Genomic DNA, 27,515 nt, shown 5'->3' on the forward strand with positions numbered 1-27,515 from the left:
TAGAATTACAGAATTACAGAATTACAGGTTACTAGGTTATGCAGCTTTTGTTTCCTTTTTGGCAGATGCTATTTGCACCCGGGTGTAAATAGCTAATGTGGCTATTTACACACCAATTCAGAAAATGATTAGTGTATTTTATATTTTAAATAGAACTAAAACATGTTTCTAGAACACAGGGCCTAAAATTTATTTTGCAAATTGTGGGCGAACTCCCCCCTTATGATTCACATAGGGGGGATTTATAGACTGGGGGGGGGGGGGGGGGTAGACTTTGGAAAGAGATGATCCAGGGGTCTGGTGACCACAGGGGTCTTTGGGGGGCTTCGACGGGCTCCCCAACAAATTGATGGGAAATCAATGGGGAAATGATTCATTTACAAGAAGCTAACAATGAGAGAATAGAAGAATGGCTATTTTGATTATAGTTTCACTGTTAACCTCTATATTTCTATATCTATATAGACGGTTTTAACTTGACAACAAAAACATTCTAAATTGAACCCCAGCTCACTTCCTGTTGCAGTGTTTGCGATGGACAGGAAAACAAAAAAAAAAGAGAAGCAGAGCAGGACTGACAGTTCTGTGAAAACCGTCTATACTTTTATTTATTTATTTATTTTGTATGGGAATTCTGGACAAAATCATATAAAAAAAAAAGTATTTTGTGAGAATATCACCATCATCCCCACTCACCAGGATTTATTCTGCATCCAATTTTAATGTTACTTGGCTTGTGTTAAATTAACCTACCATTCATCAATTATAAACGTTGTGCAGCTCTTTATTTACACTCCATTTCATCATTTTTATGTTAATATGACTTTCTGAAACTTCCTTGAACCGTAAATGGCAGTGTTATGTCCAGATCGTATTATCGCGTGTATTTTTTTATTACTATTTATGCTAGATTAAAAAAATAATTAATAAAATAAAGTTTCCATAACCTGGAGTCGAAGCCAGACCTCCGGCGCAACAGCACTGTAACTGTTCACTGAAGTTACAATTGGCACCCTGAATATATATAGCTGCGTTGCTGTTATCAGCAGCAAGTAATATGATTTTTGACTTGTTCTTTCCACTAGTGTGTCACATAGCTATTTTTGATTCTAAACTACTTTTCCTGGGACACATTCAAAGGCCTGTAAAACTCTGCTCATAACACTGAAGCAGCACTGCTGCTGGCCATTTGGGTGCCCTAAGCGTAATCGCTATGAGGTGGCCCCCTCCCCCCCTCCAAGAAAAAACACAAATGCAATATTTTTTAAACTGAAGAAATATATTTTCATTATCAATGTTACAAATAGAAAACCAGAACTATGAATAACACATAAAAATAACAGTATATCACACTATGGAACTAACTATATACATTAGAACAGTAAAGAAGAAGGCCAAAACCTTTTTAAAATCTTTTTTTCAGTCCCTTTTCCTCAACAAAATAAATATTCTAATAGAGAAATGAAGTGGTGCAGTGTGATATTCCTGAAAAGTCTAAATTTTGCTCCAAGCCCTAGCATTTTGATGACAAGTGAGAGCACTGAACTGACATTTTCCAGAGACCTCTAGACGTGCGTCGAGGCTCTGCGATCCATGGAGCTGGACCTGGACAGGTATCGGCTCATAGTGCGGCCCTCATCTGCCATCGCATTCTCCATCTTAGAGAGCACAGAGCTCTTGAACTTCCGCTTGAACTCATTGCCCATGAAAACATACAGCACAGGGTTAAGGAAGCTGTTTGCTGTAGCCACAGATGTGCCAACTTGGAGCCCAATAGTTAGTAAGTGCGGGTTGTAGTATTTGTGGTTCAGCTCAAGCAGGACAAAGACATGGTAGGGCAGCCAACAGATGAAGAAAGTGGCGATGAGGGCCGTCATGACTTTGAAGGGCTTGGAGGATTTGGTCATTCTGTTGTTTCGAAGTCTCATTATAATGACAGAGTAGCAGATGATGATGATCAAGAATGGGACAACGAAGCCTCCTAGGAAGCGGCTCACGGCGATTGCCTTGTGGCTGTGTTGGTCCGGGTATTTGTTGAAGCAAGTGGTCTTCCCCAGGTGGCTAACAGCGTCCCGGAAAATGACAGAGGGGATGCTCAGTGTGATGGAGACAACCCAGGCTAAGACAACAACCACAGAGGCTTTCCTAATGGTGCGGTGGTTCTGAGCCCAGACCGGACACATGACCGACACTAAGCGGTCAACACTGATGATGACCAGGAGGAAGATGCTGCTGAACATGTTGAGGACATTAACAAAGGAGGTGAACTTGCACATGAATCGCCCGAAGATCCAGTCCTCCCCCATCACCATGTATGTGATGCTAAATGGAAGGCAGGCGCAGAATATGAAGTCGGAGATGGCAAGGCTCAGGTACCAGGTGGTGTTGACCGTCTTCTTCATCTTGAAGCCGGACATCCAGATGACCAGCGCATTCCCGCAGCATCCCAGCAGAAAAATGACTACGTTGACCACCACCAGAGTGACACATGAGGCTTCCTTGAAACATGTTGATATGTGTTTAAAAACTGGCTTCTCAGTTGGAATGGTGTTTTCTTCGTAAGTGTCATTGCTGTATTGATAGTCAAACCCGCCGGAGTCATCATCTCCCATTGTTGCTTGAGTAGCAGGACTGACTTTCAAAACCCTGTGGAAGAAAAGAAGGTATGTATAAGATCTACTCTGGATTTAGTTTCCTCACAGGGATCATTAAAGTTTCATGTAATCTAAATGAATTGCTGTAAATCAGTTGTGCAGTTTCTGTCTTTCTCCTAGGGTGTCATGAAAGAGTAATACTTTGCTATGACCTGCCTGCATCTTCTAGACTATTTTAGCCAACCGAGTTTAAAGTACAGGTCACTTTGGCGAGAGCAAACTATTGACCCTGAAAAAGTGTCAGTCCGCTTACCTTTTGTGGGTCAGAGAAAAGGAAACAATCAATCTCTTTCACGGGGTTCAGCTGTCGAAAAAAAGGAAGTAGCTAGGCTCTGTCTACGAAGTAGAAGACTCAACTGCCTCAACAGACTGCAGTGCATACCATATATAGCAGGGGTGTTTCTGTGGGGAGAGTAGTGATATGACAGAGCACAATCTCGGAGGCGTTGTTCTGTTTTAGAATTCAGTATCATAACCAAAAGACAATGCGCTTCGGCGACAGAACCGGAAATTATATTGTGGCCAGCTTCATGGAACTCCCCTCCTTCGCTCCTTTCCCACTTGGGAACTACTTCTGATTGTGGAAACCCCACCTTAATGGGATGGGAGCACGCCTATGTTGTACTCTGCCTCTGATTGATTTACCATGACGTGGCCATCCTGTTTGGCAGCAAAATCAGAGCAAGGTCACCGGGTTTTGCTGTGAAAATAGGAGACTGTACACTCAAGGGCACTGACAACATTAAATATCTTGGATGTGTCTTGGATAACTGCTTATCTGGTGAAAAAATGGCATTGACTGCTCTAACAAAAATTCACCAACGAATAAAATTCCTAGCTAGAAAAGCGGTTTTCTTAGACACTCAGATATTACACACTCTTACCGGGGCACTAGTGCAAAGCCACATTGACTATGCTGCCACCTCATGGTACACTGGCCTAACACAACGATTAAAGGGCAGGCTGCAGACAGCCCAAAATAAATTTATCCGAGTACTGAAGATGCATCCCCGTACTCACCTTGACACCAAGCACTTTGAAAGTCTCCGATGGCTATCGGTTGAAAAGCGCACTTTATGGGCTCTATTCTCCCACAGGCCATCGGCGCTATTACGGGCCTTAACCGCAAAAAAACGTGCCTTGCGCCTGTTTCGGCAAGATAGCAATAGGCTTTAGGCTGCCAAATGCGCTTTAGGCCGAATGGGCGTGGCGCAGTCCCAAAGTGGGCGTGTCGGCGCTAAATACCAGCCTAGTGATATCTTGGGACCTGGCCTACATTTAGCGCTTTGCGCTTTTGTAAAGCAGGCCTATTCTGTGCCTTCACTGCTTCTTCTCTGTCACCCTTCTCTCTCTCTCTCTCTGAGTTCCCAGCATGCATTGTGTTTCTTCATTTCGCTACTAAATAGCCACCAAATGAGCCAAAATAGATATAAAAGGTAGTTCTAAATTAATGTGTAATGGTAACACAGCCTGCCATTGTCAACATTTCAATATTGGACCAAATAAAACCTCGAAATGAAAACACCACCCTATGTGAAACATATATGTCCTCCTGGGCCTATATATACCCCTTGTCGAGTTAACGTGATTTAGAGAAGTAACAGCGGAACGCGCTTCGGAACGCGCTTCTAATGGCATCTGCTATACTGTGATGTCCCTCCAATAACTTGGCCCTATTTCACATTTAGTTTTACAATAAAAACACATTTATGCAATGACTTGACATAATGTAGGGTATATTTATGTGCATCATCCTTCCTGCAGCAGGCGAGAGAAAATGATATCTTTCTGGACAAACTTTCACCAATCTAATAGGCTATATTTTTCTAGCTGATGCATAGAACATTATTTTCACTTTGATCTTGCTATAGTGTAGCGTATTTACATGCTTGCAGTATTGAAACTGCAGTTAGATTGGTTTGAGAAGCATAATAATATGGAATAATAGCCTATAATGCAGACAGACAGGCTGGATGAAGGGAGGGGGGGGGGGCAGAGCGTTTGGCTTTCGTCTGGTTTTGCGGGATCACTGGAATTGGAGCTAAAAAGGCAAGCGTGCGATTCGTTTATTGCACTTATCCAATGAGCATGACGGTGCATAATTTTACGCCTAAAAGGCGTGGTTGTAATGCTTTGGGCTGCATCTAGCGCCAGCACGACGATATCAAGTGCGCCTTTCCACGCCCACTGCTTTGATCTGCGCCTGCCGCTCGGCCTAGAAACTGCGCCGATGCAACGATAGGGGCCATATATATCAAAATGCTACTCACTTTTAAAATCACTTTACATGAGGTCCCGAGGTACCTACTAAACTACTTCTTACTTGTATGAGAAACACATCAGCACGCTACTCGAGGTAGGTCGACAGATTTTATACCCTGTCGCTTTAAAAGTCTGATGGGGAAAAATAGTTTCAGGTACATTGCAGCAGTTCACTAGAACAATCTGCCAAGGGAAATAAAAGCAAGTACTACTGTGACAAGTTTTAAAATAGCCCTAAAGTACTGGCTCCATAGAAATGCACTTTAAATTACTGGCTCCATGGCAATGCACTTTACATTTATTTGATAGCCTTTTTATTTATTTTATTCTTTTTATAAGTGATACATTGCCCTGCTGCTATTTGCTTTATCTGCTGCTATTTGTTTTACCTTGAGTTCCTTTAATGTTACCGCTCTCCGTTGTTTTATGTTTTTTTTTATTGTTTTAAGTGTTTTATGTTTTTTATGCCTCGTCTTGTTTTATGTGAGAACCACAATGGAAATAAGTCTTCGGGCTTTTTTGTGTTTTTATCCTCGGTGATTGATATATTGTCTGTTCTTTTCTTACTATATGTACTGTTGTGTTCTTTTTTGTTTTATCACCAAATAAATTCATTCATTCATTCATTCATTCATTCATTCATTCAGGATTTAGCTGATTTCCCCACAAGGATCAATACAGTTTCATGTAATCTAAACAAAAGGAATTAGGTGAATTAAATATAAAATACATATAGCTAGACCATCCACTGACTGTTGACTGATGCTGTCCGGAACTGAATGTCAACAGAGCTGTGTTGCCTCTTACTATAAGATGTATTTCCAACCCCAGAACGGTTTCCCACCACTTCCATCCTTCTTTTGACCTACTGGCCTCTTGAAGGTCTCTTCCTGTTGTTTTGTAGATGTTGTGTAAATAAGTTCCCCTTTTTTGCAACCTCACACAACAACTAATTCAAGAATAAGACACATTTCAAGAAAGAGAAAACCAAAATCAAGCTTCTAGATAGAAGATACATATCATTGTAGCGCTCATCTTCGGTATTTGCCCATAAAAGATGCCAATTTGAGCATATCCCCATTCCACAATAAACAACAACAACAAAAGATGGATTATCTTGCTGATGAAAATGTCCTGACAAATATTCCATGTCCCTCCCCCACAAGGGTTTAAATGATTTTAACAGGACAGTATTTTTTACAGTTGTTTTTTCAGTATTTTTACTATTTTCTTCTATGTCATGGTTTGTGAAATGGGGACGTGTCCTCATGATCATCCTTCTCTTTAAGTGTTAAGTGTGATATGGCTCTGATAATATCAACTTCCGGCAGTTCTGGTGGGTCAAGGCACACAGAAGGGTAAAGGCACATGAAACTACACTGCTGCTTTTCTCCACTGTGATGTGGAGAGCCATGTATGAGCCATACAAATAATGATTTTAATTTAAGCTTTTGATGCAGAGCAGCAGAAGTCGACTCTAATAACACACAAAAGCAACAACAGCTGTTGTGAAAGCAAGCCAGAGAAAACCACTGCCATCATTCTCTCTAAACCTCTTGGGTCATTCTGCTTCATAGCAATAATTATCCCGGCAGATGCATACATTCATCTACGGTGCACTGCTCTTCCCTTGACACTTAGCCTATTTCACACACACAAAGCAGTCATTTTGTGTCTAAAATGCAGGAAGTAACACAATATAAATATTAAACGGCATGCACTGATAGAAGAGGAACAGCAAACTGGATCTTCTTTGTTTTACTTCCTGCCTTTTAGACACAAAATGGCTGATTTGGGTGTAATGTGAAATAGGTGTATAGTGACGTGAGAGCAGGATCCACTGTCAGGAATGGAGAAGAACCCATGTTGTTGTTATGGTGAAGTTTAGGGGCACACCAGCACAAAATTTAAAAGGTTATCATGAAAGAGGAGGAGACCAATGTTTCCAAACATGACACACAAGATTCCTTCTTTCATATTAAACTTTCCCCATGATACAGACAGAAGGACAGAGAGAGGAAGGAAGGACAGAGTTTTCTTCATGTTTATAAGCAGCTGTAGAGATCTCGGTCTATCTAAATTAACTCTCACCTCCAAGACACAGCAGGGTCTTCTCCACACCCTATTTGTATGTTATATTATTATGATACTGCATTCTGGCTCTGAACTTCCTCAAACCTGCTACATTATACATTTACAATAACTACCCAATTTATGCCTTGTTTCACACTGGCAGCTACTGCAGGTTAGTGTGAGCATGTCGCAATTCAAAATTCTGTTTAGATGCAACGTTTGTGTTGTTGTTGACATCCCCCACTTTCCATTTTATTGAAGGTGTGAAGGAAGCAAAAAAATATCTCATAAATGATTCTCCATGATAAACAGTGCAATATATAGTGTATTTGTGTGTATGGGTGATTGAATAAACAATAAGTTCTAGTCATATGATGTTATTTATCTTTCATCTTTCCTGCCTATGATATTACATTACATGTAATGATATTTTATGATTTTTTCTTTTTTAACCTAGCACAGGCATTTTTCATTTGGTGTGAATCCAAGGAAAGCAGCAAATCTAATCTGAGAAACTGGTATTTGCAAGGGGCATATAGATCTGAACAGAATTAGAGGCCTACGGTTGCAATTTAAAGTGCTAATCATGTTCTCTGAAACAGCAGGTTTTGATAAACTGGTCCTGTCTTGTTTGTTAGATTATTCTGTGCTGCCTGAGAACAAACTAAACACTGAAGACTGATAAAGGCTCCCAGTGGTGTTCTGAATACTTCCAACATCAAGAATCCAATCAACTCAGTAGAGTCTGCAGCCTGAGACCGTGTCTGTGAGTTTATAATGTTTGCTCCCCTGTTTGTATACAGAGCGTGGTTTAGCTCACATCAGGATCCATGTAACTAGACCTTAAACATAAACAGTCTGCAGAGACTTCATAATACCAAATCTTTTGGACTGTAATATCTTCCAAATTAAATAATGGGGGTGATACAAACAATATTTTACTCTTACTCTCTTTAAAATGTACAACCTTGCCTAAATTTAGAGACTGCTTTTTCCAGTTAGATTTTTTCTAAGCACAACATAATGTGTTTAAACTTTAAAGGGAGGCAAATGTTTTTTTTAGTGAATGTAGATGAAGTACACATTATAGAATCCAATATAGAAAATAACTTTCTCTTAATATGATCTATTTCTATTTTTATTTATCTTGATAATTATGATGAACAGGCAATTTCATACCTAGATTTGGAAAGAAGCGTTTACATGTAAATCCTGAACCAGATACTTAAATTAGAAAATGTTTAATTGCATGCATGCATACCTGACCTACTTATAGATGCACTCAGCAAAGTCACTTTCACCTATGAGGACCTAGAGGGAGATTACATTTCCCAATGAAGGCCTAGGCTATAAATAATCAAGCATAACACACCAAATAGCCAGGTAGTCTTTCCCTGGGAAATGTCTATAGCAAGCCCTTTGAGGAAGCTTGGATTCCTGCTTTATATTTTAGAAGCTGAACAGTGATACACAAGTAACATTTCACAAGTTTCTACTTTTACTCAAATCCAACTGCTAAAGGTTTTAGTTACTCTCTGTGCTGAGTTAAGCATTAAGGTATCAATCCAAATCTACTTTACACAGTCATGAAAATGTTCTCGGCTACAGTTAAAGGTGTTTCCCCGCTTTTGATATCCCCATATTTGATATCCCCATAAGATGTAAAGGGCAGTAAGCCTAAATCAGAGGGTTAGGGTTAGATGAGAAAATCTAGAATATTCACGCGTGTGCTGTTATTTTAATAATTAATGTACTGGGTGTTCAAATGTGTGAGTCTGGAACAATGCATACTGGTCCAAAAACAGAGTCATTGTTGATCCATCAGACGGGTTTCTTGTATACAAACTAGGTGCGCGCGCATCCGGGGCGCAAAACCACTTCAGCCATTCAGAAGATTGCAGTCAACCGTTGTTTCAACATAGATTTCGAGAGACACCAGGATCTTCCTAGTGGCACTGGCAGGCTGTGGCACCTCATGGCAGCCTGTGGCATCTCAGTGGCACCTCAGTGGCATTTTTGTTTTTCCTTCATTTGCATGTAATTACGTACGGAGGTTATGATTTCGCCAGTTTTGAAATAATTTATGAAGGAACAAAAATACACTACTAATCCTCTCTTTTATTATTGCAAGAGTGAAATTGTGTTGTCAAACACACAGAAAGAAAATTCTTAATTCCTGCACCTTTAACAGAAACTGTCCAAAACAAAGACCTAGCTGGACAGCTGGACATCTAGAGACCACTGATTAAGCAGCAGGGTCATTATTCCCTCAGCCTAAAACCGGTAGATAGAATATACTGTTTTTGTTTGTTTGTTTGTTTGTTTGTTTGTTTGTTTGTTTGTTTGTTTGTTTCAGTCCTCAGGGTTGATCATCGTGATATATTTTTTACTATGGAGTCAAATAAATCACTTCCCAACTTTTCCCTAGGTCGTTCAGCTCTACTAATCTGATAAGGATTCTGGTTTGACTTGAGATACACATGTTCACACATCACACATGCTTGAGTAAAGCTGATGTTTTGTGGGATCCAAAGTCCTTCCTTGTAAGCGTAAAATGATAAATGCTGGCTTTAAATATCTAATCTACAGGATAGGAAACATTATTTCTGTGTAACGTCTGACATCATGACTTCTAAGTAGTCCAGTGTGTTTGTTTGCATGAGGTCTCCATGGTTTAAATGTGTACAGTGCTGGAGATGAGGGTGAACAATGGGGCAAGATATAAATGATCTCTAAGACAAAAGACAAAGAAGAAACCAGTCCAATTACTCAACTCCACCAAAGAATGTATACAAAATGCATGTTGATTTTATGCTGCACAGAATTTGTCCTCACACTTGGACATCAAACTGACTTATATAGAAGCATAAATTACTATTGATTTCAGCAGGATGTGACCTAATTTATGAAATGCTCCAACCTTAACTCAACCATTCTCTCTACTTTCTTTCAAGCATTCAAATCTTGCAATAAGCCGCTGCAGTCATGATTCTTCATTCCTTCTGGGTTGTCTCTTTCCCGGTTTGATGGAGTATCGTCTGCCCTCATCTCCGTATCAAGTTCCACTCCTGTCAGACAGTGTGCTGCTATTTCAATTGTATTGTAACTTGAGCATTACCGCTACATTAGTGTCTTCCGCTTGAAAACCATTATATAGATTGAATGGCAGAGATGCAGCAGTCAAAAGCATAAATCTGCTTACCTCAAATCCAGCTGAACAATGCAGATTAAAATGAAAGGATATCTGAATTACAGTATATCGGAAATGGATGGTAATCATGTGGAGAAATTGATCGATTGACCAAAGCAATGGCATTCATCTCAGATGGCAATGCTGTAATTTCATACTTCCTCTATTACCAGAGCCATATGGTTTTGTAGCAGTTGTGTGTGTTTTGCTGGAGCATCAGCATAGATACTACTGTACCATATTGACTGAGTAAGACAATGCATGTGCTGAGTCAGAGGCCCTACATACTGACAACATGTATGCACCAGTTTCTGTATGTGAACAATCTGTATGCTTATAGAGTTCCTTTAGAACAGAAACGTCTGTAACTTTGTTTGGAATGGCATGGGTGAAATTGTCTTTGAAAATAATGGTTTGTTTTAGTGCCAGACGGGTGGATGGGCGGGGAAAGACAATGCATTGAGTGACAGAATGTTTAGACAATCAAGTCTTTGAAAGTCTGAAAGTCAATTTAGTACTTGTCTTATTTGAGAGAAGGGAAGAGGAAGCGCTGCGTGGGTCCTTAGTAAAATCACTGAAACAGGTGCCCTTTGGTTGCCACTCTGTTTCAGGTAGAAAAGTTAAAAAGCCTTTATTGTGGCATGGCTAAATCTAACAATTAAAAAGACCAATGCGTTTCAGCTACAGAGCCTTCATCAGGGTAGAGACGCCTAACACAGAAATGTATGTGCATATATAGTGACATCCATGGCCGTAACTAGCTATGAGAACGGGGAGGTCCGGACCTCCCCTAATATTTCAGAGGGTAAAAAAAAAAAAAAAAAAAAAAAAAAAAAAAAAAAAATTTATAAAACAATCTGCATGGAAAAGCATGAAAAACACGGGATCGCTTTTATTTTGAAACGAAAGGCAGGTCAGGCAGGAAGTCATCTGACTCCGCGTCCGCGGTAACTTGATTCCGAGAGAGCAGCACCATGGTGGTGAGTGATGACTGTCTGTCTGCCTGGCGAGATAATTGAAGGTGAGCGAGCTGCGAGACAGTGAGCGAGTGAACGACAGACAGTGAGTGACACTGACAGATTTTTTAGCAACAACCAAGAAAGTAAGTGTCTAGTCTGTCTCTTAAGTAATGTTACCTGTGTGACACGTTGGGATGCTACTGGCTAATCATGCATGATGCCAATTGCCAAGCTCCCGAAGTCAGGTATGCAGGTGGCTACAGTATATGCATGGTTTCAGTTTCATGACCCAATAAGTAACAAAAAGAGGTGGTGTAAAGTTAAAAACAACATAATATATTTTATTTTATTTTTCAATCGTTCCTATCAGGAATAAATAAATGTCCCTCTGTATGTTTTTTTTATTATCGATGATGACTTTGTGTGTTGTGTATGGCTTGGGTTGTGTACCTGTGTTTGTAGGTGTCATTTTGATATGAATTTGGCTAAAACAGTTTGTGTTTGTTAGTTACAATTATGTTGACAGGAGAGCTGAGCAGGTGGTGACATGAAAGAGAATATACTGAATAATGACATCACAACAGTATAATCCTAATGTTGATTTAAAATGATATATTACTCTAAATATGGCAAAAAAGGGGGGGGAAAAAACTCAATTTTTTTTCGGCGGCGCCCTTACGGGCGCCACCGAATCCGCCTCCCCTTGCTGGACCTCCCCTATTTCGGAACCCTGGTTACGGCCCTGGTGACATCACTCAAGCAATTAGTGATTAGCCCTCCTGGATACACCTGTGCATCACAGGGAGCTTGCAATATTCACAATAATGCTAGATACATTATGTTTATATAGAGAAGGAAACAATAAAGTTAAAAACAATTGGGTACCCAATAAATGAATGAATGAAAAAATAAATAAACTGCAGGTGGGACCAATGTCATGCAATGCCCACAGACTACAGGGAATTAGAGGAATAACACTCCAACCTGACAGGAGGAACTAAATACAGTACCAGCAACAATTGTGCAACCTACAAAGTTGAGGCCATAGAGACCTCACAGGAAGCTACAGGAAGAGGAACCAAATACATTTAACTGAGCAAAATATCTCAATAACAAAAAACAATGTCTGACTCAGAGAAATGGAGAGAAATCAATATCATCATTCAAACCAGGGAAGGTGGTTGCTTTTAGGGTTACAATCCAAAACGTTTCTCTTTGGAGGAGATGTTTGAGTCTATCCCCTCCTCTGGCAGATTTGGGGATGACTTCTATTGCCATGATTTTCAAAGAGTTACAATTTGTGTGTGCAGCAGTTTTGTAGTGATTGGCCATAGGGTAATTAGGGTTGTTAGTCCGTATAGCATATTTGTGCTCAGCAAATCTGTCTTTGAGTCTACGTTTGGTGCGTCTGATAGTACTTGTCTTGTTTGTGATTGACAGCTTAGCTGACAATATCTGAATTGTCCGGATGTGGCACACTGTACCCCGACTATCTGTCATGCCAAGCAGGGTGAAACAAGTGTTAAGATGTGCATACATTATCTGACCCATATCTGACTCTCCCAGTAGCTAATTAGAGCCCAACATAGCTACAGGCTATGTTGGCAAGTCAATGACCGGATCCCATGTCCTTTGTGACCGCAGAACTATTGATTTCCTCTGAATGCGTATGAGCATCATGTATAACAGTTGTCCTCCTGTGGAATGACTGGGGCCTGGCACTTATGATGTGTGCCATACCCCGAGAACAGGCAACAGGCCTCGGCAAATCTGATGATCTTTTGCCACGGGGGAGCTAGCATCCATTGCAGCACAGTAGTAGAAGCAGTGAGCAGCGGTGATGACATGTAAAGCTTAAAGGACAGCAGTCAAAAAGTCACTTCAACATGACGCCATGATTGATTGTCCTTAATAAATCTATACCAAACACAAAGGAGGAGATGACGAGAAGCAGACGAGTTAGCGAAGCATTTTTAAGCTTTGTGACAATTGAAATATGGATTGTCCAAAAGGAGTTGCAACTCAATCAGGAATATGTTCCTAATATTTTGTTCATTCAGTGTATACTAGATATTTGATTTCAATAGGCATAAACAATTATATATATACCAATGTCACGCAAATCAATCTAGACTCTGCATGTTGTATTGATTTCACTGGGACACATTTGTATTGGTTTGGCAACAGTGATTTCATAATCATCCATGCCAATAATGCCTTTTTGAATTGAATTGAGAAAGGGAAACGAGACAGAAAGCGAGAGAGAGAGAGAGAGAGAGAGAGAGAGAGAGAGAGAGAGAGAGAGAGAGAGAGAGACACACACACACACACACACACACACACACACACACACACACACACACACACACACACACACACACACACTCTTTATACCCAAGAGGATTAGAGCTGGCTGTTTGCAGATGGGCCAACAGGGTTCCACGTTACATCTTTACATGAACAGGCTTCATCCATCCAGAGGGAAGACACGGGTTCAGACAGGGATACAGATGCCTCCCATTCAGACAAGACCTTAGTTACATTATTTCCTTTGACATTATTTCCACAGATCCCGTCTGACTATGACCACTTTCCAGCCCCCATACTGTAGAAATATGATTCCCATGCACACACGTTGCTGCAGCACCATTTAGTGTACAGAACGATGGGTGATGTTGCAGTCAGAACACCCTTCTCATCACAGATTTTTCATCCCACGCCTTCCATTTCAGTTCGATTGATATACAAAGCTCCACATAGTTATTTAACTAGGCTATAAAGCAAGGAATCATCTCTGTATGTATGCATTTGCGTGCGCGTGCGCGCGTGTGTGTGTGTGTGTGTGTGTGTGTGTAGTTTGACTAAACACACACACAGACACTGAAGCAGTGTGAGGCTCAGGCGGAGGATGGGGGGTGTGAAGGGAGAGACTATTGTGTCCTGCATACCCAGAATGCCTTGCGGTCCGAAGAAGGCTGAGCTCCTGTTGGGATGACGGGAGATCAGAGAAACTCCATAAAACTCTTCAAACATATTTCTATTTCATTGCATTTTTATTTTTTATTTAAGGATATTGGTTGTTCTGATTTGGGTTAGGTATAAACAACTTGGCTAAGGTTAGGGTTTGGTTGTAGTTAAATAAGAAGAACCTAACCTCGACATAAGGATTTATCAGGAGGACGGCTACTTTTACTCCAAACCATTCCACTGTATTGAACCAGTCTGACACTGTTACCTGTAATTATGCTCTCTGAGTGCTGGAGCCAGAGAAGACGTGCGCTCCAGCCCTCTGAGAATCTGTGATCATTATTATAAGCCTGACCCGTTTCTAGCCTACCTCGATGAGGTGAGGGGTGACGGGTGACTCGCCTGGCTGGTTTCTCAATGTCCCATTGTGTGGGACCCCGGGCACAATATCTCTCACAAGCATGTAAGCACCTTATGCGGCTGGTAATCATGTTGTAATATTGAATGTTGATAATGTATGTATATTTTTTTCATTTTCTTTTCCTGTGTCTGTGTCTCAGCATGATTGTTTGTCTTCTTGTCTGTACATTATTCTGAAAAATTTAAAATAAAATATTGGAAAAATTATTATAAGCCTGAATTTTGTAATTTAGTCTGGACTGAGGAGCAAAGACAGAGCAAGCATTTATGTTGTGAGAAAGTAGGTGTTTGGAAATAAAGCTGGCTAAGAAGTGAGCAGACCTTTTTCTTCCTTGTTTTTCACTGTGAATCAGTGTATTTCTCGTGTGTGTTTTTGTTACAAAATGTAGTTTGGAGAGAGACAGACTTGTCGGGGATTCCCCTGCTGAAAGATCTTGTAATGTGTGATCCTGTCGCTGCTCAGTCATATAATGTGAAAACCACAACGACTTCAAGACAAGAAGTTGTGTAATCTGAACAGAACAGCGATCTGACTTTTTTTCCCTCCGTCATCTAGTGTCTCCGTGCTTTGAGTGGGTGAGTGAGTGAGTGGGTCTGTCTGTGATTCATGCTTGTGAATGCTTGTGTGTGTGTGTGTGTGTGTGTGTGTGTGTGTGTGTGTGTGTGTGTGTGTGTGTCCTTTATAGCCCGAGTACTGTCCCTCAGGCCTTACTTGCTGCTTACTTTGACAAATTATGACGGGACTAAAATGTGTGCCAGAGGTACAGCAGCTGAGGGAAACCGCAGCAGAGGCAACTGCTGTGTGGAGGACATGTGACACAACATTAACGAAGGAGGAACTGATGCGCAGAGAAAACCTTTTGAAAACTCAAAGCTTAGCTGGGGAAAAAACAGTGGTTGTCTGCTTCAGTGGCCTGACTTCTCTGACCTCTTTTCTCTTAACGTCTATGGAATTAACACACGATTTTATGGCAAATGGCCTGTATTTTTTACAATCAGTAGGTACATTCACCCATTCACACAGACATTCATACACCAATGGGGCCAAGCTACGACGCAGGGTGCTGATACACCATCAGGAGCAATTTGGGGTTCAGGGGCCGGTTGCACCAACAGGGCTTACGCCTGGTCTTAAGCTAAGTCAGGCGTAACTTGACGTCCTAACAGTTGTACCATATAGGCTTAAGCCTTCTTCTCACTAAAACCGGGTGTAAATCTTACGCCTAGTCATGGGCAGGTTTAAAGTCAAAATCTAGGCCGTTTCTATACTAACAACACAGCTTGAGCTATGGGCAACACAGCAAGAGTAGTTTGCTACATTTATCTATTTTTTTTTAAATATTTTACAAGGTATTGAGAGTGTGTGTAAGCACGTAAACAACATAATTTGTCTCTGTTGTTTCGGCTAAATTTATGTATTTGTCAAGGTAACGTTACGACCATGGTGATTCCTTTGGCATGAATCCCCTCCATCCTCAGGCTACAAGCTTTCAAAATGCATACAAAACCTGCAGCGCTTCAACCCACACAGCATCCTGTTTGGAGAGCCAGGTAGGTCCTGCTGTGTAGTGAAGGTGTGTGGTCTTGTTGTTTTATCAAACAACAACAAGCTATTAATCCAAAGACTAACTAATAAATGTCTTCATAACTTTCATCTACGCACGACGGGCCAGGTTCTGTCTCACTGTACAATCTTACCGTTTCTTTGACGCTTAGCCTACAAAGCTAGCCTGCAAAGCTATCTGTCTCAGACAGAGGGAATTAACATTGCTTTAGAATACAGCCCGCGCCCCTGTAGTTACCCTGTAATTACATTTAACTAGGAGGGAATTAACGTTGCTTTAGATTAGAATGCAGCCCGCGCCCCTGTAGTTACCCTACCCGATAGTTACGGAATAACTACAGTATAAGTTCTCCTAAATTGAAATTAAATTATTATTTCTCATACAGTACATCTCATACATACCCTGTAACAACATAATAGCTACCCGGTAGTTACAAGAATAGGTACGGTATAAGTCCTTTATAAGTCCCCCTTTATTACCCCCTTATTCCATACATTCAGATTTTGTACCCTGTACTTACCCTGTAAGTACAGATTTTGTTGATTTTGTTTGTTACCCTGTACTTACGCTGTAAATTGCAGGCTGTATCCTAAAGTGTTACCAGATTATCTTATTTTTTAAAGGAAAAAAACATGCTAGTTGTTAAATTGTAATTCAGTGGATGATATTGGAGATCATTGCTTTGTCTCTGTCTGAAGATGTAAAGACGGCTTGCAGCCTGTAGTCATTTATTTATACTGTGAGTGGTTGTCTCAACCCCCTGAAGACCTTTGGTATTTCATTCACCCGGCTGAGATCTTTGAATCATGACTTGAATAAGGTCACTAATTGAGAAGCTTTGTACTAGAAAGTGCTGAGCGGTTTGTGATCATATCAGCAGTGTGTGTATTTGTTATGTTTATATAGGCTACATCCATCTAAACTGACACATCCCACTGAAGAAATAGAAAATGTCAAGCATCTTCTCTTGTAGTTTGATGGATCCACCACAGGGAACCAACCACTATAACTAGTGGTATTAGTCGAGGGAGGCTCTTCCTCTGTTACAGAGAACATTATATAAGGAGTTTGGGGGAGTTATCTTTCCAAGGGCCACAGTTAAAGAATAACTGATTTGTTAGGAAAAGAATAGTTGACATTACGTAACACTTTTATTTGGATAGTCCACATACAGAGAGTATTTGTAACATTTCAACAGCTTATTAGTTGCCATTCAACAATTAAACTGTTTCACTGTGGCTATTATAATACATCTTTAACAGATTCCCATTCCACACACACACACACACACACACACACACACACACACACACACACACACACACACACACACACACACACACACACACACACACACACACACACACACACACACACACCTGATTCTCATCACCTGGAGCTACTAAATTATTCTGAGAATATGTTGCCTAGAGTATAGATAATCTATAGATAAACTCTATAGAGTCTATACAGTATAGATAATCTGAAAAAAACATCTACGACAGTGAATACATTTGAATTGTTGAGCATCAACTAATAAGCTGTTGAAATGCTAGAAATACTCTGTACTTTCTGTAGGCGGACGATCCAAAATAATCTGTTACCGAACAGGATATCTTTTCTCATTGTCATGCCAAATTCAAATCAAACATCCGAGGAAACTGAAAAGAGTTTAAAAATGCTGGCACCTCACTCACTGTAATAATTTATATATTTGCAAACTGCCAATGAAGCGGTTTGTACCATAATACCAGTCTTACTGTTATCTTGTTAAGCACACTGCCAGGCAGACTTTCTGCTGCTGCAGATGTACACATTCATTCAAAAGATCCAGTGGAAAACTAAGGATATCGCCCTCACTTTAATCAAACAAAGCACAGACATGCTTACTGTTATCAGTGTCATTGTAGATTAAGAGAAAACTATGTCAACTCTCTCATAGATCTCACCAAAATATACATTCTAACTTTGAGGAGCTTTGGGGTTAATCAAAATAAACCAATAAGATACAAACAGGAATGTCATAAATTATGGAGCTATGATAACCCAAAATGGCCCAGGCTCTGCGGTTTTATGTGATCATCTGTGCAGCGTTACCATCTAAATCCTGTTAGCCTGATCAGAAATATCCTATGGCAAAGGAAAAAGATAATTAGCAACACTAATCTTCAAAGTGACCTGGGCTCATGAGGAGATTTCTGCATGTAAGCAATGTATTGTATACTGTATCATATCATTACAGTTTCCCTCCCAAGTTCGATGATGATAATAACATCAGTCCAATCTAGTACAAGTGAGGTCTCCAGACCAAATTTCAAGCAGAAGGCCACACATGCATAACCTGATCATCCCGTGACGTCAGTCAAGTTCTAGTATGACGTGGTCAGTCAAAGTCCAAGTATGACGTCTGCAATGACGTCATATCTGACGTCAGTTCATTCTCATACTGTATATATAGCAAGGGTTCTACGTCACCTCTCTCTCTCTCTGGCCGATCATAGCAGCAGCTAGCTTCACGGCAGTCCATCTCCCCTGAAGCCGTCCTCTGAAGCATTGTTTTTGCCCCACCCACCTCCCCAGTCCGCCACCAACGAGTCTTGACTCCTGTAGGATCCCTACAGGAGGGGGGGGGGATCTCCTAGCCTATGCAGATGCCCTCCTCTTGCCTCAAGAGCAGCGCCACTGGCCAATGGAGTCATGCGCCAAAGTATTTGCCATGCATGCCGATTGCTAAATAAAGTTAGTTAAATCCTACCAACTGGCCTCTCATGATTGAATTTATATAAGACACTAAGACAGAGTAATAACTGAATATCTGAAATGCAATATGCTTAAAATAATCAGCTAGAAGAGGTTCTGGTGGGTGGCAGAGAAACATTTGTGTCATGTTTCAAGTCACACAGGACAATAGGGACAGATGGGTGGAGGCCTCTGTCCTAGAAGCATGCAGAGCAGAGCTGGGGAAGCAGTTAATGGAGCTCTGGCTGCCTGATTCTGGAGTTTTACATGGTGGCCTTGCAGATGTGAAGCTGGAGGGAATGGATGATGCCGCTGGCTATTTGTTTTTGTATTATGCATTGGAGGAGCTGTCCAGATGGGACCCTCAATTACCATACGGCCCGGCCTGATGAATCAGATGTCAGTGGCATTAAATGGCCCTCGCCCCTCAATTACCACCTGCCAGCAACTTACACATGTGTCAACGCACATGTGACTTCAGAGTAGGGATGAGTAGAGGCATACAAAATAAACAGACTGATGGATGGACAGATGCATGCTTCTCCATAATCTAGGCCTGATAATACTAATTAAAAAACTTTGACCTTACGCTTGTATGTATGTAGAGAAAGCAAATGCACGAAGCGAAATGTGGAAGTAGTTTGCTTTGATGTGCGCGAATGATTAGATGATGCATGCTGGAAGTGAACGTTAAGCAACGTGTGTACACCTCGCCCATGAGAGAAGGACCGGCAAATGACTGGACCCGTTTCACACTTGTGTCCCTTATCGCGGCATACCGCTCTTCTGACTGGCTCGAAACTGGTGAAAAGTCCGCGATGACGGCTTATACTGGAAAACAATTTTCACACATGAAGGCATTAGACCGCTTTCCGGTCATTTAGCGGTAAAAAGCGCATGTGTGAAAACAGCTTAAGTGTGATGTAGAATGTCTGCTATGACTATGTATATAAGCAGGAGTAAAATAAAGATTTACAGTAATTGTATACCTATGTACAAATATTGTATATTGTATAGCTCACTGCAAAGACAGTAAAAGTAGGGTTTGTTTGCTGTCTAAAGCGTGTAACTACATGTACGCCATTTTGACACCTAGCAAAACCCCACTTTTGACACTGACCAAAGTGTCAAAAGTGGATCCTAACAGCACTTAGGTCAGCTCAAAATGCATGCTGACATAAGTAATGCTAGCATTACTTATGTCATTATGATAACATAATTTCTACTATCCTATATTCTAATTCATATTCTAGGTCAATATTAGATTAATATAAATATGTTAATATTCACATTAAATACTTAGGCCTAAATTCAAATGTTATTCTATAAGGTTAGGAGTGTGAAATGGTCAATACGAAGTCTGATAGTAAGAGTAAGACCTCTGAAAGACAGTAAGGTCTGCCGTTTAGGTTTTAAAGTCTCGTGATTGGATGGGCCTAGGCAAGAAGTTGGTGGGCCTAGGCCCAGCCAGGCCCACCCATAGCTACGCCCCTGTTTGTTTCATATGTGAAAAATTAATTTCACATGAAAGAGACAATTCACAGTTGCAAATGTCATTCTCACTTTCACATGGGAAATAGGAAACTTCACAAACTTCATCCAAAAAGCACAAAATGTGAAAAGTGGACTTTCACATGTGACTTTTTTATAAGAGCGACGTCCACTTTAAGTTGTTTTGTGTGTGTAAAACATGACATGCTCGGCCTGATTGACTTCATTGCCCTTTCCTAAAACATAATCACTTAATCAACTTATAGGAGAATTTTGGTAGTTTTCAACCTGGACACTATTTTCATAGCCTATTTATTTATGTATAAGTAAGTCATCATGTGAGCAGAAATGTTTGAAATTGGTGCAGTATTTGACCTAGATCGCTTTCCCCACTTGCCCCTACTACATTAAACAAGCTTGTTTTACCACTGACAGGATCCGATTATGCCATCATGACATTATTATAGAGAGATATAATTTCGGACGGAAGCTCGGTTTTCTTCGGGCCGCAAGGCACTCTGGGTAATGAGGTCACATTGGTAGAGATACAAGCTCCCTTTGCCGGAAGTCAGCTGTGGTGGGGCGGAAAGCTGGGACGGGGAGCTGCCATGTTTGTTTGGGGTAACAGATAGCCATAGCTGAATGATTTTGTTACTTATGGCTGAATATTTAGCTAATTTCGAGAATATGGACGATGCATTTGAATTCAATGACCGCCCCTATTTATTTGAGCCAGACTAACATTATATGGATTACAAACTGAAGAGTGAGGGCAACAGGAGCTTCTATCTCGACCAATGTGACGGGCAGCAGACAGAGGGGGGAACATGCTGCTGCAAGGTCAATACTAGCATTCATTTTCTCTCTCTCTTTTACAATAACAATCTGCAAAAACAAGCTTGCTTAGTGGACGTGCGTGCAGGCTGCCAAGGCAGGAGGAGGGGCATGTGGGAAAAGCGACTGAAGCGATCTAGGTCAATACTGCATCAATTTAAAAAAAATCTACTCTCATGATGTACGGTAGTTATACCTAAACAAATATGAAAATAGGCTCCAGGTTGAAAAATACCTAAATTCTCCTTTAACAATTGATGGGTGACATTTAAACCATACTGATCACGTGAACTCACATGAGCCTTTTTCACCTCAGCCATTTTGTGTCTAAAAGGCAGGAAGTAACAGAGGTGCAAGCAAAACATTGATGAGGGCCCTGGCACTGGAAAACCTAAATGGAGTGTACTGGATGTTTGCTTGCACCTGCATTACTTGCACGGACCAATCAGGGACCTGCCTCGTAGTTGTCAATGTAACCAGCCAATGAGGATCGCCGCTGGCAAAACAGTATGGCGGCTCCTGACGCAACGAGCCAAACATTAACGTTAGTAGAGTAAACACAGCCATAAGTGCAGTTATTGCAGAAATAGACTCAAATAACAACAAATAAAACAGAACAAGAGTATGCACCAGCGGAGTTTCTCAGTGGAAAATACTTTCTTCTTTGAAGTGGATTTGGATTGGATTTGGTGATGCTGATTGGCTGAAGGAGTTTGTCTGTCAAGGCAAGTACTGAAAGTGCTGGGGGCGGGCTGGAAGCCAGACTGATCCGCAGAACAAAACAATGTGAGTTCATGTGATTGGTTTACCAGGCTAGGAGTTTACATAGTTCCAACAAGTACCACTGATAAAACAGCATTGATTTGTGTATTTTAATACTGCTACTACTGCTTTTGCTTCTTAAATTACAACTGGCTATTGCCATATGAGTTTCTATTAGGATGTGGACAGGCCTCAAATCATCGAGGGGTGGATCAGGGGAGTGGCTAGGGGATGTGGGTGCTGGTGGTGGTGGTGGTGGTGGGGGGGGGGTCAAGGAAGGGGGCGGGGCTGGGGAAAACGGGCTGTAGCTAGGGATAGCCAGGTCGTAGAGTCGCGGGTCGAGGGGTGGGTAGGGGCTAGATTATGTGGGTGGTGGGAGGGACTGTGATCTGGAAAGGGGGCGGGGCTATGGATAGGAAGGTCGTAGAGAGTTAGGGTTCGAGGGTGGTGTCTGAGTATTGGCCTTGGCAGAGATCTGCGCTCTCTGAGTGCATCTCTAGTTGTTATATGATCCATCTGAAAGGCTACTCAGAATCCAAACTGGGGCAATTAAATTAATGTCACTCAAACAGTCTGATTAATCCCCCCATTTGCATTCACAAAGGCTCATAAACAAGTTACAACTATAAAGACAAGTAAACAATTCCCAGGGAGCACGTGTGAGCAATAATGTTAGCAAAGAAACTGAACAAAGCCACCAGCCAGCCAGCCATCTCCTGTGTTGCCATCTCACATCCCCTCTTGGTGGGTGAAGAAGGTAATGAGCCACCCACGCTTGCTGAATCATCCTTTGTGCTGTATATGGTTGTTAGTGTTGCTGAGTCATCCTTGTGTGCTGTATCTGTATGTGGTTGTTAGTGTTGGAATTGGTTGGTTTGACAGAGCCAGTGGCTTGTCGTCCACCCACTCCCCTGAATGGCATATAGACACAGATAGGCCAATGTGGAAGTGAAATAAGAAGTCGGACAGCGAGAAGCGCCCGAGGGAGGTCCCCGGTAATGGCTGAGACCTGAGCTCTCTGAGCTATTTCTGTCTCCTGTCTTTTCACCAGGTCTTTTCGTTCACCTGTTGGCCCTGCTGAGATCTTCCATAAGCAGAGGTGACTCGCCTGGAGGAGCAAGCCGAGCACATGAGAGCGCCTGAGCTCCACGCTGTAATCTGCCGCAGCTGACAAACAAGCAATATGACACTGATGAGCACAAGAGAGCTGTGCCAATCGCCTGGAAAACAGATCACAAATACCGTATGCATATCTGTGCCTGTCTGACTCTCCATGAGAAGTGCTTGCCAAAACAAATGCTCTCTCTCTCTCTCTCTCACTCACACACACACACACACACACACACACACACACACACACACACACACACACACACACACACACACACACACACACACACACACACACACACACACACAGTAAATATCCTCTTTGTTCAGTCATTCATAAAGGGTGCCTCTATGTGAAATGCCTCCCCTCGGGGGGGGCTGTGTCAATAAGTTAAAGAGGAAGGACAGATAAGAGCATAAGGTGAATTAATGGTGTCCACTCTCTCCAGACCACGGGCACGAATTCATGCGGGAAAATTATCTCTTATATATATTACCTTTCGCCTAATCGTTTCTGTATTCGTCCGGAGTTTAGGAAGGACAGCATACTAAAAAAAAGTGATTCTCCACTCCACCTCCCTCCCAGTTAGCGTGCATACGGCGTAAGCTTCCAGGAAAATTAATTATCCACGATGTTGCGTTCCGTGCTGTAGGGTTGTTGTGTATTGAACAGACCCTATGGAATATGTGGCAGCTGATCTGCAGACGAGGCAGTCATAGTCAGACTGTCTGTGACCTGATGAGATAATAAGCATGTGGTGTATCTAAAGTTTTGTATGAGAAACACATTTCTATTCATTTCTATTGTGGTGAAAAGTAAAAGTGATTTAGCTACAAAATGATTGGGACATGCACTCTGCATTTGAATAGTTTCTTTTTTTAGAAAGAGGCTTTAACAGCAAAACAGAAATCTTTTGTGATATTTCTTGGCTCTTGAAAGCATCACATTCTGGCTATACCTGAAAGCACAAAGTCAAACTTCAGATTGTATTGATCAAAGGGCCTGTTCCTGTCAACCATGGACTTAACTACTACTTTTTTAAAGAACCACAGGAAGCTGTGTGTGTGTGTGTGTGTGTGTGTGTGTGTGTGTGTGTGTGTGTGTGTGTGTGTGTGTGTGTGTGTGTGTGTGTGTGTGTGTGTGTGCGCGCGAGGCCGTAACAATAAGTTATTTTGGACTGTCTCTCTGATCTCTCTGACCGACGTAAGAACTCCTGGCTCGACAGAGGAAGGACCACTGCCAACCACAGACACTTACCTGCCTGGGAAAAGGAGGTGTTAATTATGTGTTCAATTGAGAGCTGGAATATTTTCATTTTGAGAGAGGCATTTTGGTATGTGGACACCACTGAGGAGGACTGTGTTGTTGAAACTAGGTATTTTCCCTTCTATGACATAATTAGGAAGTTTTTTTTTACAAAGTTGATTGGAAAATGAAAATGGTTGTTTCATTATGAAACTTTCTCTTCTGCTACTTCTCTTTTTTTGATGAGGGTAATTTACAAGTGAGAATTATTCTATGTGCCTGTGTATGTATGAATGTGAGTATGTATGCATGAATACAGTATATGCCCATAGCCCTTTTTATAGACACTAGAAATCTTGTGCGCTACGCGCACTCATCTTTAGGGTGGAGACTCTGGACTGACAAACAGACCCCGCCCACCCATCTAGGCACCATTGTGCAACTGTGTGCCATCAGCTCTACATCACAGTTGCTCGAGTGACATCACTGATGACATCACAACTGGCTGAGTGACATCACAGTTGGGGAATTGTGCACTGCGACAACTTTTGCCCAATCATATTAAGGCCAGGACATGCTCGAGCGTGGCAGCCAGGCACGAGGGGTGCACGGCAAACATGACGTCATCGTGCTGGGTGTGTCGGGGGCGAGGCCTCCACAACCGCAAGTGCGTGTAGAAAGAAAGAAAGAAAGAAAGAAAGAAAGAAAGAAAGAAAGAAAGAAAGAAAGAAAGAAAGAGAAAAAAACATATACATCAACACACTAATATTACAACGTGGTGCTACCAGCTGCATAAAGTGCTTATGTGCTTGTAAAAAATGTATGCGCGCGATCTGCGGAGCTCCGCCTCATGGTGCCTGGCTCAAGCATGTCCTAAGCTTTACTCTGGAGGCTCTGGAGAAACTACCTTTTACCTTTTACCTCAAAAATTTGGTCTTCTAATGGCTTTCCAGCAGATGCCTTGTGGGATTGCTACCTCTCACAGTTGGATTATACTCCGGACTCCCACTACTTATAAGCCTCAGCCAGGAAGGATTTTTTACATCACTGATGACATCACAATTGCTTGAGTGACATCACTGATGACATCACAATTGCTCAAGTGACATCACTTATGACATCACTGATGACATCTCAATCATGTCTGAACCACACTTAGCCAATTTTTAACCAAAAAAAGAAAGAAAGTGGTGCTTTCTGTTTTGTTTTGAACTGAATACACCTCTAAGGCCAGGCACCCCACAAAAGATAATCATTTAGTAAGAGTAGGCATCACTTTCTTCAAATTGTACATATTGTATTTTGAAGCAAACCCTCCATCTGGGATTCTGACACTCAGGGAGGCCCTTCTTCCTCCTGGCAGTGCAGCTCTGCTTCACGCTGTCACTCATTTGACTGCCCACTCATCCCTGCCTTCTGAGCCATCCATACTCACCATCCCTCTCCCTCTCTGACTGTCTAACGAGATCCTCCATCTCTGACGCCCAGCTCTGTCACCCAGAACAAAGCCTCCACTCAGACAGAAAGACATGGCAGACTGGCGGCTCCAGAGCCCGTCCGCAGAGGCTGGAGAGAGGAGAGGGGAGAGAGAGAGAGAGAGAGAGAGAGAGAGAGGAGAGGGGAGAGAGAGAAAGACAGAGAGAGAGAGTCAGAGACCGAGGCAGCCGTGCCAGAGGGATTTATATCCAGGCCTGACAGGTCTCTTTTTCTCTCCGGTGGGCAGATGGATTTTCTACCTCTTGAAGCAGAGGCCCGGCTGCAAGTCACCAAAAGACAGGTTGCTATTTTAATCGTCTGTGATGGGTCATTGTGTATTCGTGAGGCCTCCTCTGTCGGGGCTTCTCTGTGCGCCGGGCAGCGCTTCAAGTTAAACATGTCACCTAATCTAAAGATCACGCTGTCGCATGCAGCAATCCCTCCTCCCTTTACAAAATTTGTCAAATCAAATATATATAAGTGTTTTATGGAGACACAGATTTTCCTCACTGGTGGAGTGAGTAATGTATGCTGTCATTGCAGGCGTGTAATCCATGTACCATGCATTACATCATTTGACACCACGATACAGGAGATCAAGTCAAGGAATGAGTTACAGTACACGTAGCAGGCACCTAACGTGTTTTGTAAGATTGTTCCATTCTGATAATAATCCCAAAGTGACATGAGGCGTTTAATTGCATCAACACAGCAAAATTGTAATTAGTATTCTTGGCTGATTTTATTTCCTGCACCCACACAGTTTTATCTATACCACAGCCGAGCTTTTAGCTCATATGAGCGTATGCCAGATGCGCATGGAATTAGTCCACAATATGGCCTGAGGGTCATTTGTTTCATGCCATCGTTTCTCCTTCATCAGTTGCTCATTCTGCCACACGCACACTTCCTTTTCAATTTAAGCCTATATACAGTAGCTATCTATAGAGCTATCCTAAAGTGGATTGTTGTGGACTGGAGACGTGGCTAAGAGTTTGCTGCTTTGAAGCTCATCTGTGCTTTATTCTGCAGCAACAGCCAGAGAAAACAACACACCAAGAACAGAACAAAACAAAATGACTGTGAACACACATTTAACATTCAAGAATTTGGACTTCAAATCCAGGGTCCACTGAAATGTAACCATCCCACACACTTTATTCAGCATCAGCTAGTTGCTTTGAAATGCACTCTCATTCACCGATAGGCCTATAGTGGGTAGTTACTACTCCACAGACCTAGGCCTACTTTTCCTTTACAATATCTCTGGGGACTTTGAGCCAGACACCCTCTTGCCACTCCCCCAGCTCCTCCACACATTTACAGGGTGGGGGCAGCACATTAAAAGGGACTAACTAAATCATAATTAAAAAGACAGCTACACAGCAAGCCATATTAAGTTGAATGCCAATTAGGGCATTCAAAGCAACATGAGGCAATGTTTAACAGACTTCCAAATAGCCCCAAAATAGTTATATCAGAAAAAGGTAAAGCTCTCAATCTACCAGTCGATCTTCATTCCTACCCTTACCTATGGTCATGAAGGATGGGTCATGCCCGAAAGAACAAGATCGCGGATACAAGCAGCCAAAATCTCAGGAGGGTGGCTGGCATCTCTCCCTTAGGGATAAGGTGAGAAGCTCAGTCATCCGTGAGGAACTCGGAATAGAGCCGCTGCTCCTTTACGTAGAAAGGAGCCAGTTGAGGTGGTTCGGGCATCTGGTAAGGACGCCACCTGGTCGCCTTCCTGGGGAGATGTTCCAGGCA

At 41.8% G+C, this 27,515-nt stretch overlaps 1 pseudogene across 2 annotated transcripts; it reads right to left on the minus strand.

The window, feature by feature from the left end:
* Positions 1-1,392: 1,392 nt before the first annotated feature.
* LOC310783668 (chemerin-like receptor 1 pseudogene) lies at positions 1,393-25,799 on the minus strand (annotated as a pseudogene). 2 transcript variants are annotated; one of them, XR_014554069.1, is made up of 2 exons: positions 25,708-25,799; positions 1,393-2,646 (listed from the first exon to the last, which is right to left on the minus strand). The product of XR_014554069.1 is annotated as a chemerin-like receptor 1 pseudogene (transcript). The 2 variants fall into 2 exon arrangements; XR_014554070.1 differs by lacking the exon at positions 25,708-25,799 and adding an exon at positions 2,908-3,002.
* Positions 25,800-27,515: the final 1,716 nt, after the last annotated feature.

Source organism: Poromitra crassiceps, assembly GCF_964638095.1.
Source record: "Poromitra crassiceps genome assembly, chromosome: 10".
NCBI lineage: Eukaryota > Metazoa > Chordata > Actinopteri > Beryciformes > Melamphaidae > Poromitra > Poromitra crassiceps.